The sequence below is a fragment of the Balaenoptera borealis genome (assembly GCF_965194805.1).
Source record: "Balaenoptera borealis genome assembly, chromosome: 9".
NCBI lineage: Eukaryota > Metazoa > Chordata > Mammalia > Artiodactyla > Balaenopteridae > Balaenoptera > Balaenoptera borealis.
Window position 1 is genome coordinate 48,366,873 of NC_138873.1, and position 19,639 is coordinate 48,386,511.

Below are 19,639 nucleotides of genomic sequence, written 5' to 3' on the forward strand. Positions count from 1 at the left end.
TTCCCAAAATGTGTTCCCTAGTGAACGGTGCTAGTGTTCTGTGAAGGAAAGCTCCAGCATTATAGACGCTGGAGGAATACTAGGCAAAAAAGTTAAACATGTTTTCTTGGTGCCTTTACTGTGTAATGTGACTCTAAAAGAGCAGGGGGGTATATTTTGAAGCATTAACCAAACTTATAGAAATTGTTGGTCTGTTTTCCAGAGCATTTCATGAAGCCAGTCCTCTATGGGAATAGCCATTAGGACACTTGTGAAAATAGTAATTTATTTAAAAATGCATGTCTTGGGGCTTCCCTGGTGGCGCAGTGGTTGAGAATCTGCCTGCCAATGCAGGGGACACGGGTTCGAGCCCTGGTCTGGGAAGATCCCACATGCCGCGGAGCGACTAGGCCCGTGAGCCACAATTGCTGAGCCTGTGCGTCTGGAGCCTGTGCTCCGCAAGAAGAGAGGCCGCGATAGTGAGAGGCCCGCACACCACGATGATGAGTGGCCCCCACTTGCCGCAACTAGAGAAAGCCCTCGCACAGAAACGAAGACCCAACACAGCCATAAATAAATAAATAAATAAATAAATAAATAAATAAAATTTTAAAAAAAAGTGCACGTCTTTCACACAAAAACTTGTACATGAACGTTCAAAGCATCATATTCATAATAGTCTGAAAGTGGAAACAATGCAAATGTTCATCAACGGATGAATGCATAAATAAAATGTGGAATATCCATAGAATGGAATATGATCCAGCCATTAAAAGGAGTGAAGTACTGCTACCACATGAATGAACTTTAAAAACATGGTACGAGGAAAGAAGCCAGTCGCAGAAGGCCACCGATTCCATGATTCCATTTATATGAAATGCAAATCCATAGAGACAGAAAACAGGTTAGTTAAGGAGTTGTTAAGGATTGGGAGTGAGGGAGAACATGAAATGACAGCTAATGGTAATGGGGTTCTTTGGGTGGAGGTGCTGAAAATGGTCCAAAACTATAATTTAGTGATGGATATACAACTCTGAATATACTAGAAACCATTGAAGTGTGTACTTTAAATGGGAAAACATTATGGCATGTGAATTATATCTCAACAAAGCTGTCAACAAATACATATCTTTGTGGGAAAAAAAGGTTAACTGCAAGGGGTTGGGCCTGTCTTTTTGAATGCTATCCATTTTTAGTTATGATTTATCTTCTTAGAGATTTGCATGCCATAGTGGAAGGAGTTGACCAGGTTTAAAACCTACTTGCACCGTTTACTGATTAAGCAACCCTGGAAGAGTCCTAACCTCCCTAAGGGCTCCCTTTCCTTACCTAAAAATAGGAATAATAACAAGACTCCTGTGAGGATTAATAAAATCATGTATAGATGTTCTTTTTTTTTCTTTTTCTGGATGTTCTTTTGAAAAGTAAAAATTTTATAAAGGTTAGTTATTATTTAACTGTAAACAGTAACAGACCACTTGGGTATGAAACCTATGAGGTCTTCAGCAGGTTCCTGAACCTTCCTAGGACTGTTTTCTCCTCTGAGATAAAAAAAATACTTTCCTTGCAGGGTTGTTATGAGAATCTAATGGGTTAATAGGTGTAAAACTCTTAAAATAGTGCCTGACATTCAATATTTATAGCTTAATTTCTTATTTTTCTTGCCAAATTTACTTACCAATATAATTTTCAGACATTGTATTTTTTTCTTATTTCATTCTTCTCTTGTCTTGATCTCTTTGACCATATCTAATACAGAATTCCCCCCTTTCTTTTTAGTGGCTCTTAGTTATAAATCACCATATCCCTGTTCTCCTTCCATTATTCTAGGCTGTGCATGCCAAATTATATTTGTTGCTTCTTAAACATATGCCTGCTAACCCATATTGTAGTTTTTTGGCTGGTTTCCAATGTGTCAGTAACCTCTTTGCTCATTGGTTCAATTATCTGGATGATGATGATGATTAAGAAAAAGACCACAACGAAAAGGGAAGAGAAGAATAACATTCTACCTGGCAAATATTTATTATCCGCTCTCTTTTAAAGAAAAATAGTTTTTAAATGGTAAAGTTACGAGAGAAAAGTGGGATGCTAAGTGCTTGTAGGACATATTCGTGCATTTATGAATCAGTGTTAATGAGCTGAGTCTAAAGGAGTAGTAAAGGATACAATGTATCTCCTCTGACAGTCACTGTATCAGTGCTTTTGGGTAACTTTGGTCACTTTCTAGCAAAACTTCATAACAAAGGTACTTCACTTTAATCAAATGAGAAATATGAAAATACAAATTTTAGAAATATGAAAATACAAATTTTAGAAATAATGAAAAGGAGAAAAGAAATAGGACTCATGAGACCTATGCACTAGTTTTAGTTTCTTCCTCTGTATACTAGACATTCAATAAGATCCCTTTTAGCATTACAACTCTCTGGTTCTAACATTTAGGACATTATGTTCAGCATTCATTAATCAATTCATTTAATAAACACTTATTAACATATAATAAACAAACAAACAAAAAATAAACAGTTATTGACTGCCTATAGTATACTGGAATGTAGCATGTGTGGTGAGTACTCTGTGAGAGGAAACTTCACAGGAGGGTACCTCACCCAGACTGGTAGTTTAGCAAAGCCTTGCTAGTCAACATGACATTGAGCTAGGTCTTAAAGAAAAACAAAATAAAAAGAAATTAGGCAGTTGAGAGAAAGAAGAGCATTCCAGGGAGAGGAGGAGCTGCCTCAGGCACAAAGGCTTGTTCAGGGAACACCTTAGTACTTATTTATAAATGCACAGTACAATCTGGCTGGTAAGGAAGTGTGTGAAGGACAGGGCATAATCTGCTGTGTGTGTGCCTGGTATATTGCTTAGCACGTCATGCTACAGAGTTTGGACACTGTCCAGGAGGCAACAGGGAACTGAGCTTTTTAATTGGATAGGTGACATTTGCATTTTAGACATATTTGGGAAACATTTGGAAAAAAATAAGAGGGCAGGTGTAGAGGCAGGAAAAGCTGTTAGGAGGCAAGCAAAGATAAGGATCTGAATTGAGATGGACACATTGGAAATGAAAGGCATTGAGGACAGATCTGAGTCATATTCAAAAAGATACAACTGACCTGGGTGTCAAATTGGATGCACAGGCTAAAGGAGAAGAAGAAGCCAAGAAATTCTCCCAAGTTGCTGTTGGGTGACTGAGTAGATGGAACACCAGCCTCCAAGGAGAGTGTTTGGATGGGGAGGCAAAGAGAAAAAATTCTGTTTTTAACATGTTTGGTTAGAAGTGGCTGAGAGACATGCAAGTAGCAAGAGCCAGCAGGCGTTGGTTCTATGAGTCAAGGACTCAAAAGAAAGACCTGGGCTGGACTTCTAGTCCTACTGGTCATTAGCACATACGTAAAAGTCACTACCGCTGGACTGTAAATTCAGTGGGCAGGTACTCTGCCTTACTCACAGCAGGAATTCAAGAAATAGTCGAATGAATGAATGTGATCCCAAAGGGAGTGAGAAGACTGAAGTCCAAACCTGGAATTCCTAACATTTAAGTTGAACACACAAAGGAGGATGAGAAGAAACAAGAGGAGAGAAAATGAAAACACTAAGTGGAAAAGATACATGCACCCCAGTGTTCATAGCAGCATTATTTACAATAGCCCAGAAATGGAAGCAGCCTAAGTGTCCATCAACAGAAGAATGAATAAAGAAAATGTTTTATATATATACATATATATATAATTACATATATATAATTTTATATATCTATAATTATTAAGCCATAAAAAAGAATGAAATTCTGCCATTTGCAATAATGTGGATGGACCTAGAGGGTACTATTCTTAATGAAATAAGTCAAACAGAGAAAGACAAATACCTGTTATCACTTACATGTGGAATCTAAAAAAATAAAACAAATGAGTATGACAAAACAGAAACAGACTCACAGATACAGAGAACAAACTGGTGGTTACCAGTGGAGAGAGGGAAGTGGGGAGGGGCAAGGTAGGGTATTAAGAGGTACAAACTACTATGTATAAAATAAATAAGCAACAAGGATATATTGTACAGCACAGGGAAATATAGCCAATATTCTCTAATAACTTTAAAAGAGTATAATCTATAAAAATATTGAGTCACTGTGTTGTAAACTTGAAACTAATATAATATTGTAAATCAACTATGCTTCAAAATACATACATACATACAGAAACAAGAGGAGAAATAGGAGGAAACCTGGGGGAGAATGAAGTGATGAAGTCCAGGGAGGAAAATATCCAAGAAGGAGAGCATTACAGCAGGATGAAAGAATACTGGAGGGTCCGATAAAATGAATTGAAAGCATGTCCATTGGATTTCATATCAAGGAGGGGTTGGTGACCTGGGAAAACAGTACTGGCTCAGTAAAGGGGGGGACCGTCCTTTTGAAGACTCTTAGCTGTGAAGAAGAGGAGAGAGGGTAATAGCTGGAGGAGACATTTTGCAGGGGAGGGGTCTTTCTTTGTTCTAAGATGAAAATGTCATAAATAAATCTATTTGATGAGAAGGAAAAACTAGTAGAATGAAAAAGGCTGAGGCATATAAAAGAGAAGAGATAATTAATGAAATGAGTTTTACAAAAATCTTCCTAATTAGAGTCCTCTATTCAGGGAGTGCCTCATCAGCCCATAAATTGCTATATGATTTACAAAACAAATAGACTTATATTTCTTTTAAGAAGTACTTCAGTTGTAGAAATCAAGAAATACCTGTGGGGACTACCCTGGCAGTCCAGTTGTTAAGACCTCGCCTTCCAATGCAGGGCATGTGGGTTTGATCCCTGGTCGGGGAGCTAAGATCCCACATGCCTTGTGGCCAAAAAACCAAAACATAAAACAGAAGCAATATTGCAATAAATTCAATAAAGACTTTAAAAATGGTCCACATCAAAACAAAAAAATCTTTAAAAAAGAAAAAGAAAATAAATACTTGTGGTGTTGCTCCACTATCTATGAGAAATATCCATATATCAATTAAAGTTTCCTATTTTTAATTATAAAATGAGACTCTGCCCATTGATCCCATATATTATTCCTCCTTGCCTCCTGTCCTCCCTCCCTCTCCCTCTCCTCAGCCCTAAACAATGATTTGTATTCAGAGCTCCAAATGGAAGAAGATGCATCTATTCCCAGAGTTCTTTCATTCCAACCCACAGGCTCTTTAGTTTTCGATTTACATGCAGAAACTGAAACAGAAAAAAGAAATCTCATTGAAACCATGCATGCAATCCTGTGGGAGGAATGCTTCAGGAACCTGGTGAAACAATGGGATTCTGGAAAGCCAGGCTCAAAGCTCCTCTCAGTTGTAGGAGGGCTATACCACCCATCAAAAGCAAATGAAGAAACCTCTGAACAGATAATGAAAGGAGAAAAAATACAATATAGTGCATTCACGCTTGTAGAACTGTATTAAAATTCAACTGCCCCTGCTTCTAAGTGGCTACCGTCTTATTGTTCATCTTTCTATCTGAATGGACAGGTCTGGTATTTCAGTCTTGGTGGAGTGGGGGAGATTCTAGACAAAGGAGTTTCCTTAATTCCTTCTCTTCGCATCTCTCTATGTTAAATAGTAAAGTAGCTCATTTAAAACATCATATTACTCGATAGCTTAGAAGTCGAATCACTAGTTTTCTAAAATAAAAATAATGTATGGACTTTATGAAAAGCTCCAACAGAACAGATGATATTAAGCAAAAGGTAAAAGTCCCTCCAGCTCCTTGTGGCCCTGTGACCTTTCCCCAGAGGTAACCACTGATAGTAGTTGCTGCGTATCCCGCCAAAAGTTTCCTAAGGAGGTGTGAGCAAAAATACGAATGCATTTCACTGATGGTGGTGATAATCACCTTCGCCCTACTCCGCCCCAGTCCTGGGCTTTTGTTTCCAAATCTGCAAGTGGGTCGGCCTGTTTTTTCCTTTCCAACTGAATTAACTGAAATGGGCACCCCAGCTGTACATTATAGTCTTGGTTGGGTAGTGATAAAGTCCTAAGTAGGTTTTAGAAGTTGAGGGAACATCAACCCTCTGATGGGTCTCTTTCTCCTCCAAAAGGGAAAAGCAGCTTTGAAAAGTTAACCCCCTGCTGAGATCCCTCTCTGACTCCCTCGGGGCTGCTCTCAGGAAGCTCTGTCCTTTTCCCAGCTGGAACCCCCCTTCCTCGGATGGGGAAAGCATCCTGCTGCTGGCTTAGCTTTAATGAGTATCCAGTTAAATAGAAAGCCCAAATCCTCTTTTCTGAAGACAAGAGAGGGTAGACCTGAGGTAGAAAATACCATGAACTAGGAAGTAAATGAGGGAGAACCAGAATTTTTTATCATTATTATTATTATTACTATTATTAACCTTTAAAAAATTCTCCGGATGATTTGCTGTTTCCACACATACCATTTTTCCTGGATCTGCCTGAGAGAGCTCTCCTTCATCATATTGAATAGTTATAATACCGTTTAAAATGTGCAAACCTGTGCGTTTGTTGACAAAAGAGAACTGTCATATCTTTTTCAGCCTCAGACTTTCCCCTCTGCAGGAACCTGAGCAAGTAGATTAGGAAAAGGGGAAAAACAGGCCGGGTCATACTTTTTTGGCATCGACCCAATTTTCCAGTCTTCAACATTCTCAGCCAGTTTCCCTCTCCTCATCACTGCATTGTGCTACTTGAAAGACACAGTGGAAATAGCTATGGGAACACAAAGAAAGAAAGAACACACACCACGGGGTTAGCAGAGAGGAAACCCTCATAATAGATTTCAAAAGAATAAATCCTAGAGCAATCCTGAGTTTTAAAAGATTTACCAGAAATGTAGGCAGAACTCCAAGACCATGAATGCTGGAAAAAATTACAATATTGGGCATTGTAAGATAGGAGATAAGGAGAAGAGAAATTCTAAATGAATTAATAATTAAATTCATATATGGTTTCTTGTTAACAAGGCCCTACCAGGAACTTCAATATCCAACCTTGTTACTCTGTTAGTTGGAATAAATATGATGTAATATTTGCTGAAGTAATTTGTATCATCTTATTTGTACATCAAATAAGATGTACAAATCTTGGTCCTTTCAGGTAGCAAAATCCTATGTAAAGTAAGAGTTTTCCAGTGAATTTTTTAAAATCAAATATTTCCTATAGATATATTGCCTGGTTTGTCTTAAGTTCTGACTATGCTTTCATGGGAATATTGAAATCTATAGTTTGACTGGACCACAGCTGTGTCCTCAGTCTTATGAACTCATGAGGAATATACTTATAGCAAAGAAAGCACTAGAAATTGAACTATAATAAGAATCTCCCTAACGTCGCCTCAAGAAAAATAAATTGCGGTCAGAAGTATATTTTTTCTTTACTCCAGTGTGGGCTCTGGCAACATATGACGGTTTTTAATATATAATATGGATTTATTTGCTTTTTCTTTAAAGGTTGCAAAGATAGATTCATTTTATGGATGTGTATGACCAATATACAAGTTTCAATAAGTTTCAAGTTATATTGAAATTTCAATAGCTTGGCTTAAAACCAAAAACACTCGTCAAACGTTCAGGGTTTACTGGCTTTTTTGATATTTGGAACTCTGGGAGCAATAAAGAAGACATAACAGTATTTTTTTTAACTAATTGGTGAATAGATTTGTCGAAAATAGAGACTCAGCAGTCCTGTCTGTAGGGTCCCTGTCAGAAATGCTATGGAAAATAGGCAGGATTACAGAGCCTATGGACGTATTGGGGACCAGACTGGTATCAGAGCACAGAGTCATCACGGGAGAGAGGAAGATGCAGTGGCTCAGGCATCGTGAGAGGGAGACTCTGGCAGATTCTACGGGTGCTTACCCAACATATCCCTCATTTTGTTCAGATATTGAGCAGAGAGTCTTTGATATCAAGGAACTCAGTTCTGGCCAACCCACCCACCATCTGCCATTTCTGTCCTTTGAATTTCGTGAAACGTTTGGCTGTGGCAGCCATGTTGCAATCACGAGAGGATGTGAAAAACCAACATGCCATGGATGGTAAAGCAGAAGGATTGAAAGAGCCTGGAATTTTGATGACCCCATTGAGAAGATGAACCAATGGCAGCAACTGGCTATCTCTAGACGTCTTGATATGAGAACAACAAAACCATTTGCTTTAGCCATTGTTCATCAACTTTTCTGTTATCTGCAGCTGAAAGTGTTCCTAATTACTAAGGGAATTATAGTCTTGGTTCTAAAACTGAACCCATAGCATGACACTGAACACACACACACGTGCACACACACGCAAGACCTTGTTAAAAAAATAAATGAAATGAATGACCTCTCAAATCCTCAGTTTCCTTATTTATAAAATGAGGAATAAGAACCAAAAAAAAAAAAAAATCACTGCAATCTTTTCAAGATAAACAAAGCAGTCTACCACTTTGAAATAATTAAAAGTACATATTTTGAGGTCCTACCTAAGGTATTAAGTCTTTCCTGGCTGTGTGCTATGGGTTTAGTCTATATTACCTCATTTAACCTTCCAACAATCCTTTAAAGTAAGTGCTCTTAACCCCATTTTATAAATGAGAAAACTGCAATTGAGAGAGGCTGAGTAACACGCCCAAGGTCACACAGCTACTAAGTGACAGAGTCAGGACTAATAGCAGGTCTTTTTTCTGCATCTGAAGCCATTCACCACCTAGAGAAATACAGCAGAAATTCATCCTAACGCTATCACTGTGAGTGAGACCTAATGCCTTATGACACTGTGGTGATATTTGTTGTTTTACATTTCAAGAGACAGGACTTGACCTATGATACAAACAAAAACTATGTAATAGCTACTCCATGCCACCCATCACCATCTTCAGAGATGGAATGAAACCACCCACAGGAGGGTCAAGACTCTCCTAAGGAAATATTTGAATGTATTCTGATACATACATAAATAGCTAATTGAAGCACTGACGTTCCACACCATAAAGTGTGTCTGTAACAATTTTAAATTGGAAGAACTTCGAAAGCAGAAGTAATCAAAGCCCACCTGTGTCCTATAAAGAACTCTCAGAGAAGCATTCAAATATAGAATGTCTGTCATTGATGGTCTTTCCTGGTACACAGATAAAATAAACTGCAGGGTTCACTTTAGAAAACAGAATGAATGAAATGTCAACTAAAGGGATCACTAGCTACATCGGTGAGAAGGGAGGCGATCCTGACCAAAAAGATGACTTCGGTTTTGTAATTATGATTAATTTTTTCTGGCAGGTTAGGCCACAGGTCTATTAAGGCATATCACAATTCATGATATTAAAACCTTATCCTCTGAATATGGAACAACACTCATTTATTCTCTGAAATTAGTTTATAACTAAGACAACTTTTTTGGTAGCAAATCTTAAAAATATAGACAAGAAAAAAAAACAGTAAAGAAAATCACCCATGGTCCCAACCACAAGATCTAACATTTTAGTATGGATACATTATCTGAATGAATATATATAGCGTTGCTATTAGTAAAAAGAGAATGTTGGTAAGACAGCAACAGACTGCTGTTTCCATTACATTACCAGCTGTACATCCTTGGGCAAGTTTCTTTAACCAATCTCAGCTTTGGTTTCCTTACCTATAAAGTAGGAGCAATAATAATACCTACTTCATATTTTTTTAAAGTGACGATTAAATGTTATTTTATGTAAAGCACTAATGGTAGTGCTGATGGGTATAAAGCACCAAATAAATGTGCACCATTGTCATGTAATGTTTTGTAACATATCCTGTCATCTCTTACGTGTTATTTCATAATCTTCTACAGCATAATTTTTAGTGGCTGCAAAGATTTCAACTGTAATGGTATGCTATAATTCAGCCAGTCTATTATTGTTGGACATTTCAGTTATTTCCAATATTTCACTACTTAACACAACTTAATACTGTGACAAAGATAAACTACTTAATAGTCAAATTTTTGCACACACCCTGATTATTTCCTTCAGATGTACTCTTACGAATGAAACGGCTGACCCCCCCCGTACCACCACCACTTTGAAAGATATTCAGTATTTTGCCAATTCGATGGTTTAAAAAAGATTTGCCTTTTCTATTTTAATTTCTCTTCATGGATTACCACTGAAGTGAAATGCTTTTTCATTTGTTTATGAACATATATGTTTTGTCCTTGAGACTTGCCAGTTCCTGCACTCTTGCAGGACCCAGTTTCTTAAAGAGGTGTAGGCACACTGTGTCCCCACCCATCACTGTTCTCTGATCTCTCAGCTCACGCCCCACCCATCACCAGTGACCTCCACTTCACCAAATTCTGGGATCATTTTCCTGATCTCATTTTTCTAGACCTTTAGGGAGAATTTGATACCATTTACCACTTCCTCTTTAAAGCACTCTCCTCTCTTGCCTCTTCTGAGATACCACATCTTCTGGTCTCTCTAGCTGTTCCTTCTCAGTCTTGTCCTCTACCTGACCCCTTGTGGCCTGGTCCTGGGCCCTCTCTCTATGTGAACTCATTCACTTCCAGCTTAATGAGCACATACACTAATTACCACGTTTATGTCTCTAACCAAAACTTCTCTCCTGAGCTTCAGACGCAGACATTTAGCTGATAGAGCATCTCTACTTGGATGTAGCACAGTACTCTCAAATTTAACATGTTCTAAAGGAAACACTGATTCCCCCCCTGCTATTTCCTCAGTCTCCCCTGACTTAAACATCACTACCGTTTTCGGAGCTACTTAGGTTAGAAACCCGAGGGTCATTCTTGGTTGCTTTCTCCTTCCCCACTGGGCCTTCCCTTCCCACTCATAAGCAAGTCCTACTGTTTCTTTTTCCAAAATATATCCTAGCCCTTCTACCTCCCTCCCTCTCCTCTATAAACCTCAATCCGGGTCAGCATCACATAGCCCAACCTACACACCACCATAGTCGCTTCCCATCTTGTCGCCCTGTTCCTTTATTCTCTTGCATCCCTGCTATCTGTTGTCCATAAAGCAGTCACAGGACATGTTTTGTAAGTGGAAAATTTAACCATGTTATTTTCCTGCTCAAAGCCCTTCTTTGGAGTCCCATAATTTTTCAAATAAATGCCCAACTAGTTAGCATGATCTAGAAGGCTCTGCATGACTTGATCTTCATCTACTTCTTCCATTTCACTCCTCACCACTTTCCCTGCCCTCTCCCTTACCACACTGCCCTCCTTCCCATTCCTTGTGTCACTAAACATTTTGCCACTCTAGGGCCTTTGCAAATGCTGTTCCTCTGACTGGAAGGCTCTTCCCATTTCCTCCCACCCCTCTTCAGCTAGAAGATTCCTTTTCATCCTAAAGGTCTTGTTTATATGCCACTTCTCAGGGAGACCCTTCCTGATCACTCTATCCAAGTACTCCCACTCTGTTCTGTATTCTCTGTTCTCTTCATAGCACCCTGCCTCCCAATGAACAGGCTCTCAAGAAATATTTCTTGAATAATGGATGAATGGGTACTTTACCCAATTTAATTTTTATTCGTATCTTAATATTTTCTTGTTGATTTTCAAGAACTTCAAGCATTTTTAATCTATTAAGCATGCTAATGCTTTCTCTTTTGTCTTTTGCTCTGTTTTGTTTGTGGTGCTTTTTGTCCATAGATGTATTTCACTTTAATGTACTCAAATGTATCATTTCTTTCCTCTAAGATTCTATCTCAGGTGTCAAGCTTAGGCTGGACTTACCCATTCTGTTATGGACTTACCCCAAATAATGCACCTTCATCTTCTTCTATCTGGTACTTTAGTATTTTAACTTACATTTAAATCATAAATCCATGTAGAATTTGTTCTGCTATGTGACATGACGCAAGATTTAACTTGTACCAATAATATTTATTCACTATTCCTTTAGTTTATGGCTGATTTGAAGTGCCACATGTAATATATAATTACATGCTTATAAATATTTGGGTGTGTTCCTGCAATCTGTAGGATATTCCCTTTGTCTGTCTGTCTGTCCTTGCACCAGTAACCACTCTATTTTATTATCTGGTAAGGCCAGTACCCTCTCAGTATTTAAAGGATTTTTAAGGGCAATATTGACGGCATGGAAGTTTTCAAAAATTTTAATCTATTCTCACTCATTTTTTCCCTTCCAGATAAACTTAAAAGAAAAAAAAAAAAGCCCCAGTAGAATTTTAATTGGAATTGTACTTGATTTAGAGTTTGATTTTAGGGAAATTAAAATCTTAACATTATTAAGTCTTTCCTCCTAGGAACATGCTCCATCTCTCCATTTAAACTTTTTTATTTATGATTCTCAGTAGAAATGTGCAGTTTTACATATATACACTACCAAATGTAAAATAGATAGCTAGTGGGAAACAGCCGCATAGCACAGGGAGATCAGCTCGGTGCTTTATGACCACCTAGAGGGGTGGGATAGGGAGGGTGGGAGGGAGACGCAAGAGGGAGGGGATATGGGGATATATGTATACGTATAGCTGATTCACTTTGTTACAGAGCAGAAACTAACACACCATTGTAAAGCAATTATACTCCAATAAAGATGTTAAAAAAAGAAAAAAAAAAGAAATGTGCAGCTTTTATATATAGGTCCCTCTCCTTTTTAGGTTAACATGTGGTAGACACTGCCAGTGCCATTCCCACCAAATACCTTTGGCATTCCCATCTACTTTCCAGGGGCTGTTTCCTGGGCATCCCTCTGCCTCTATGACGGGGGCCCTTTTCTGGCCATAGGAGCCCGCTAGGACTATTGGCAGGGCCAGCTGGAAATCTAGAGTTTATTTCCCTAGAAATAGCCTTTCACTAATGATGATGGAGAATTGGTGAGTAACCACTCCTCTGCCTTCTGTTGTAATAACTCCGTCGTGTGCTCACATTGTCTCCCCGAGGGGCCCTGCAGGATGATTCTCTCTTTGCCCCCAGGCAAATCTGGCTTGATTTTCCTAGATGTACCCTTTACTGACATCCTTCCCATCCTTGTCTCCCATCCTCATTCCCAGCTTGGGTTCCTGGGATCACTCTTCAATAAACAACTCTAACATTCATCCTTGTCTCAAGGTCAGCTTCAAAGGGAACCCAAACCAAGACATAATCCCTAATCATTTTTGGTTGCTATTGTAAAGGAAACATAAAAATTATAATTTCTAATTAGCAATATAAGAAACATTGATTTTTTTGTCTATGGTAAAGATAGATCATTTACATATATAATGCCATATTCAAACACAAGTTTTTGCCATGAAAAAATTAGTACTGTTAAATTGCTTTACATATATACTCTAATGTGCTGCAAATTACTGTATATATTACACAGCTATACAGAAACAGTGTATAGAGTTGTATACACAACCGCCACGTGTACAGTATTTTAGGGGCAATTTGGAGAATTTTCAAGGGTGATTTTGGCTATGCACAGCTTTGACCTCACTCACCGTTTTTAGAACCTAACCTCATGATCTTAGACAACTGACTTTGTTACTGAATTCATTTATTAGTTTTAATAGTTTTTCAATTGATTCTCTTGATCTTTCCAGGTAGACAATCACATCAACAGGAAATAATAAGGATTTTGTCTCCTTTTCATTACTTATACATATGGCTTCTTCATCTTGTTTTATTGCATTTGCCAGAATTTTCAGAACAGTGTTAGGTATGAGTGGTGAAAGGAATATCCTTGTCTAATTTCATATTTGAGTGGAAATAGAATGTTTCTCTTTCTATGTAGAGAGTGTTTGAGAAAGAGCGTTTGGTGAATGTATACCTCTTATTCAAAGGCAATTAAATAAAATAAATGATAAATTAAATTGAATTAAAATAAATGATAAATTAAATGCAGGATGGAATAAATTTCAGTTTTACCCCAGCATGAGATATTTTCTAATTTCTCCATAAACCATTCCCAGTAAACTTGATTCTCTTGGTTTACAATGAGTATAATTTCTATAACACCATTAATAATTTAAGTCTATTTGAGATCTTCTCTGGCTGCTTTATTTTCATGGGACTTTTGATTCCATGGATCATATGAAGAAGCATTGCTCCTTTTGACCGGGTTGGAACCTCCAAAGTTCAGGGCAGTTGACCTTGATTTGCAAGCTAGAAAAATTAAACATCTAAAATCTAACAGGGATCTGGGTTTCCATACACACACTTGCCAAATTTACACACCCCACATAACTATTTCTGCTCTTATTATTGGTTCTGAGAGACCCAGGTGTTTTCACATAGACACAAAATACAAAAATTTAAGGTGATTTTAAAATTTGGAAGTAATATCAGCTATCCTCTAAATTTCATTTTGGGGGTTGCTTTACTAACTTGGCCAACATTTTGTTTTGGTAGTTTTATAGCGCAGCAGTCTTCATCAAGCCAGACACTAGGAGGGCAATGGTTTTGCCAGGGCACATGTCAGATGGCACCAGTTCTGAGTTAGCATCCATATCTGTTGATAGTGTGTGAAGGGAAAAACTTCTTCCCTGAAGAATCCCTGGTGCAACTTTTATTCCTCAGAAAAGTTCAAGTTTTATTCTACATGAATATATGTTGAAAATTCCTCAGTCCACCTTATTCTTCTCCCACTTCCTATTTTCTCCAGATTAGTGAAGGCAGGTTCTGGGTCAGAGATGCTAAAGTGGAAGATGAGGGGGAAATAAACACTTTTTACCAGGTCCAAAAGAATTGAGTCTATTTTAAGCCACAATCAATTGAAGGACTTTATTTTTTTTTTTAACATCTTTATTGGAATATAATTGCTTTACAATGGTTAACTAATGTTAAACAATGTGTTAGTTTCTGCTGTATCACAAAGTGAATCAGCTATACGTATACATATATCCCCGTATCCCCTCTCTCTTGCATCTCCCTCCCACCCTCCCTATCCCACCCACCCCTCTAGGTGGACACAAAGCACCGAGCTGATCTCCCTTTGCTATGCGGCTGCTTCCCACTAGCTATCTATTTTATATTTGGTAGTGTATATATGTCCATTCCACACTCTTACTTCATCCCAGCTTACCCTTCCCCCTCCCCATGTCCTCAAGTCCATTCTCTACATCTGCGTCTTTATTCCTCTCCTGCCCCTAGGTTCTTCAGAACCTTTTTTTTTTTTTAGATTCCATATATATGTGTTAGCTTATGGTATTTGTTTTTCTCTTTCTGACTTACTTCACTCTGTATGACAGACTCTAGGTCCATCCACCTCACTACAAATAACTCAATTTCGTTTCGTTTTATGGCTGAGTAATATTCCATTGTATATATGTGCCACATCTTCTTTATCCATTCATCTGTCGATGGACGCTTAGGTTGCTTCCATGTCCTGGCTATTGTAAATAGAGCTGCGATGAACATTGTGGTAAGTGACTCTTTTTGAATCATGGTTTTCTCAGGGTATATGCCCAGTAGTGGGATATTTGCAAGTACTTTAATTTATTCAGCTTAATCACCTATTGAGAGACACTTAAGATGTTTGCAATCTTTCATCATTATAAAAATGCTGAAATCGTTGTCCTTAAACATACACCATTTTGAACATGTGTGAACATGTCTGGCTTGAACATAAGAAGATATGTATTAGACAGATACTGAGATATCTTAGTGAGTCCAAGAAGGAGTTGACTAACCAAGGTAGAGAGGAAGGGAAGAAGCCAACATCCTGAAGGAGCCTCAGCAGCAGGACTTTGTAGCTCATCTTCCCAGAATGCTGTCAGTTTTACCATCTACCAATGCAGCACACTGGCTAGATGCTCACCAAGCCATTTCCTCTTCCGCCTGGGAACACCACTAGACTACGTTTCCCAGCTCCTTTGCATAGAGGTGTAGCCATGTGACTATTTCTGGCCTATAGCATGTGAGCAGAAATAACACATGCTCCTTATAGGTCTGACTCCTAAAACCTGCCAAGCAATTCTCTCTCTTCCCTTGTTTCACATGGATATGAATAGAATCCCATGAAATTCTGGTTAAACAGAGAAGGGGGGGTCCCCAAATCACTTGGTGAAAAGTTGCCCTACAAAAACCCAATTGGACTGTGACCTGATAGAGAGGTAAATTTTTGTTATGTAACGCCACAGAGGTTCAGGGATTGTTTGTTATAGACTAATACAAGTCTGCATATCTCTGATCCAGTTTTCAAGTTCTCAGTAAATAATACTTAGTTCGTTATGGGATAAGTGTCTACCCCTGATCATTTGGCTATGGCTAGGCTGGGGTGTTGCAGGGTCACTTCATGTTGACATAGTCTCCAGAAGCCCATCTCTGGGTTTTGGGAGCTATCCCCCAAAAGTGGGAGTCATTGTGAGCTGGGAAGCCACTACAAGAATATCTTCTACGTGAAGGATTATCATAAACAGGAAGAGGTTAAGGCTGCCAGAGCCTCTTATGCTGGCTCTCAGGGTAGGAGCAGGGGTAAAAACTCTATCAATCTTCCCTTTCCTCAGATGCTTCACATCCCTATAAGACCCGTCATAAATCCCTCATGCTCAGAAACAACTCTCCGTGGGAAATGTGGAATAAGTGAAAGTTAAAAGATCGCTCACGTGAGACATTTTGTTCTAGAAGACATTGTGTACCTTGCTGGAGTGACCTAGCCTGTCATCCTCTTGTCAAAGAACAGCATTTTGACTGGAAAGGAAGAAATTCCTGTTAAATGCATAGTGACACTCAATCATGGAAACTTGAGGCTCATGGAGATATGGATGAACAATTGCAGGGGACATTTGTCATTTTTAAAATTGTGGCCCAGCATTCCACTTCCTCTCTTACTTTGGGAAGAGTCCTATTTATCTAAATTGATTGGAAGCAAGGTCCCACCATTTTCCACAGAAGTAAAAGAAAGCCAGACACCCCTCGCACTCCTCTGCCTCCTGTGCCCATCCCCCACTGACAGCTACTGTATGGCCAGCCTATTGGATGTTGCCACCCAGGAACTCGAATCTTCAGCAACTGAGAAGAGAATGAAGAGACAGCTTAGAATCCCCTTCCCGGCAGAAGTCTCTGGCAGTGAGGACCCCAACAGAGCTTCCTAACCTAAACCCGTCCTCAGATGTGCCCCTGGGTGGTGACTTCTGATTCCTGCTTCTTTTCTCAGCCTAGTTCTCGAACCCTCTAATTGATTCTATGAGCCACCCAATATCCTTCTAATAAATTCCTTTTCTGCTTAAATTAGGCATAGTTTCTAATGCTGCAACCAAGAACCTTGACTGATATAGTAATTTTCTCTTCCTTCTGTTCATTTTTTCCTTTGACAACCTGACAGATAGAATATTTGAATTCTTGAAAGTGGCAAGATAAATGTTATAAAATCCATGTTTCATGCAGATGTAGATCATTAGAGTAAATTAGAAAGTTGAGACATTATCTTCTTTTCTTTGGGACGACAACAGGCTATGACCAGAAAAAATACCTGAATCATCAAGGGCACACACTTGAAGCTCCACCAGTCAAACACGCACACACACACGCACACACACAGTACCTGTGGGCCTCACTATGCAGCTCTTGAGTGTCTTCTCAGGGATGGCAAGTCAGGCTCAGCTCACCCAAAGAAGATCAGGCCTAACCAACCTATGCCTGCATGGGGAAGTCTGAAGGCTTCTGATCCAATTATCTGCACCAGGGTGGGGCTTCCTTGTGGCTCAGCCACACAGGAGGAGCTTCAAACACCATCACTGCATAGAGTAGAGCCAGGAAATAGATAAGAGTAAGTAGTCAAGAAAGGGCCAGAGTGAGAGGTACAGCCAGTTAGGATGTAAAAGAAAGTGACTGGCCATCTTATGACAAGAGACCCTCCCTTGTTAGACTCCTGCAAGCGTTCCGGTAGGAGATCTGTTGGAAGATAACTATATGAAATTAGAAGTGTTTCCATCTAGACCCTCAAGGTTACGAAGTCCCATTCCCATACACTTGGACCACACCAGAAGATAATCCAGGCCTCTTCTGCGGAGCCAGGCAAAGAATCAAAGACCATCTTCAATTACCACTACCCTTCCCACCCTCCCTGTGGTCTGGTTGGGATATGGCCTCTTTTCCTCTGTAGATCCAATCCTTTCCAACAGGCCCAGCTCACCCAGTAATGACCCTGACACACTGAGAGCACCCAGCAGAGGTCCGTGGACCTGGGCTCTAAAACCTTGTTCATAACAATGCCTGTTTATTCAGCCTAGTCTCCACCTTTTTAAGAGGGAAGGGGGCTGGAGAGACACATACCAAGAAGGCCCCACCAAGAGGAGCAACTGTCCAGTTTGGACAAAATTTTACAAGAAAGCTAGTGTGAAAGTAGTGCCAGAATCCCAGCTTCAGAAGTTGGGTGTGGCCTCTTCCAGAGGAAGGTTTAACACCACCTGCCCCTACCCTCTCCTGATATCAGGCTGGGTGTGGTACGGAGGGTCCTTCCCTTCCCACATGAGATTTTCCCAGGACCATCTCCTGCTGGCTCATGGCATGCTGTGGACCCAATATACCCTAAATCTATTGGCTATGATCTGGACATCGTGGATTTTATTTTATTATTATTTTTTTAAATTTATTTATTTTTGGCCGCGTTGGGTCTTTGTTGCTGCGCGTGGGCTTTCTTTTTAGTTGTGGTGAGCGGGGGCTACTCTTCATTGCGGTGTGTGGGCTTCTTATTGTGGTGGCTTCTCTTGTTGCAGAGCACGGGCTCTAGGCACGCGGGCTTCAGTAGTTGTGGCACGTGGGCTCAGTAGTGTGGCTTGTGGGCTCTAGAGCACAGGCTCAGTAGTTGTGGTGCACGGGCTTAGTTGTGGTGCACCGCGGCATGTGGGATCTTCCCGGACCAGGGATCGAACCTGTGTCTCCTGCATTGACAGGCGGATTCTTAACCAGTGCACCATGGGAAGTCCTGTGGATTTTAAAATATGTAGTTCTTTCTATTAGAACTTGATGGCATGAGATGTCAGAAGCAAGAGTTTCACAGTAAACCAGGTGTCAGGGTACAGAGAGGTTAGCCCTGGGACCAGTTTCCCAGGGATCTCCTGCTTTCAAAGTTAAGTTTTTGGAGAATCATTTTTACAAGTCCCAAGAGGCTCACCAGAAGCTAGAACAGTAGTTGTGGGCAGATGGGAGCAGAAAGCCTCCAACCCTCCCAGCCCTGGCAGGAAGACTCTCCTAGATACCACCTCTGTGGCAAGAATTCTTCAAAAGGGAGGAAGAAGAGCAGAGAAGAGGAGGAAGAGAAAAGGGAAAATTATAGTAGCAAAGAAAGAAAAAATTTTTTTAAGTTTTATTTTTAGTTTCTTCTGTTGACAAATAATAAGTGCCCAATGCAAAAAGTTCAGAAAATTAGAAAAGATAAAAAACAAAGATAACCTATAATCTGATAACTTGGAGAAAATCACTGTTAACATTTTTACATATGTATTTGCATACTTTTCCTTCTATGAAAATTTACCTATGTAGATAAATTTTAAAATAATGGAAAATATATATATAAGCATACATATATATATACACATACATGCATACTAATTTGTTGTTCAGTTTTTTCTCTTAACACTTTATTGCGAAAATCTTTCTACATAAATAAATGGCATCATCATCATTTTTATGGCTGTGTAGTGTTCTATTACATAACATAGTTTACACACGAAATCCCTTATTAACAGACTTTTCTCAATTTTTCACTATTATAAACAGTGTTCCAGTTACTTGCATCACAG